Raw genomic sequence first — 1,406 nt, forward strand, 5'->3', positions numbered from 1 at the left:
TAGTATGTGCTCTATAAATAAATCTGACTTGACTTGACTTAGTTCCTGGATTATTGAGCATAGACTTTGTTGTTTTCAACCAGTTTGACAAGAAGGAAGAGGGCCGGCAATGGAGGAGGGGGCGTACCAAAGAGACCATCTTATCACAAGCAGAACTGGTTTGTTCCACTTTGGAGTAAGCTGTTGGAGGAAGAATCGGTTTTGTTGGGTGTTTCCTTGACTGATGAAGCCTTCTGGATCGAAGACAAAACGTTTCAGCACAAAAAAAAGAAACTGTCCAGATGACCTGACTGAAAAATGTTGGATTGTATACCTGGATTATTGAGCATGGACTTTATTTTTCTTAGTTCATATTTTAGATCTTACTTTTTTCTTTTGCATGTTATACTTTTGTTGGATGTAACTGGGACCCTGTGTACACAATTTCGTACATGAACCACATGCTTGAATATTATATGGAAACTTTAGGAATAAATGTTTATAAAGAGATAAATCATTTTGTGTATGTATGCCGAGTCCTGCTGCAAAATGAAATCAGCGTCTTCATAACGCTCGTCAGCAGAAGTATGAGGAGCTCTAAAGTGTCTTAGATGCTACGTTGACTGTGGACTTCAGAAAACCCAGTGGACCGGACTCAAACCATCGCTCTGGACTTCAAGATGGATTCTGGGTCTCTCCACTCTTCCTCCTCTGAGACCTTGATTAACAAACGACATGAAAATTTACTTTAATCTGAAAAGAGGGCATTGGACCACTGAGCAACAGTCCAGTTCTTTGTCTCCAGTAAGACACTTGTGATGTCTCTGGTCCAGGCGTGGTTTGACTTGAGGAATGAGACATTTGTAGCTCAGAGGAGTTAATCAGCTGATCAGGGTGTGACACCAGCAGTTTAATAATGCAATACTGAACCTACACTGTATTCTACTTGAGGCTGAATTTTGTTTTTTCATTGTCAGCCATAATCATCAACATTACAAGAATTAAAGGATTGAAATATTTCACTCTTTGTGTAATGAATCTATATAAAAAATGAGTTTCACTTTTCTGAAATAATTGACAAAAAAATGAACTTATTTAACATAATCATTTTTTTAGTTGCACCTGCAGATATGACATTCTGAGTTTACCATGTCCGATTTTAAATTTTATTTTTAAAAAATCAACACCACCCCGCAAAAAAAAAAAAAAAAACCGAAACCTGGTTTATGATCCATAATTTAATGGAAGCATCTGAAAGAAGAACTTGTTGGATGTACAGGAAAGCAGATAAATGCGCCTTTTAAATACAGTAAACTCCTTCAGCCGTTTTGGAAGTTTGTATTTACGAGGTGTACCTGAATGCACCTTCACGTGCAAAACCCGGAAATGAAACTTTCAGTTTTTTTTCTTAGAGATCTGTTTGTTTG

The sequence above is a fragment of the Nematolebias whitei genome, chromosome 4, assembly GCF_014905685.2.
Source record: "Nematolebias whitei isolate Nwh7 chromosome 4, NemWhi1, whole genome shotgun sequence".
NCBI lineage: Eukaryota > Metazoa > Chordata > Actinopteri > Cyprinodontiformes > Rivulidae > Nematolebias > Nematolebias whitei.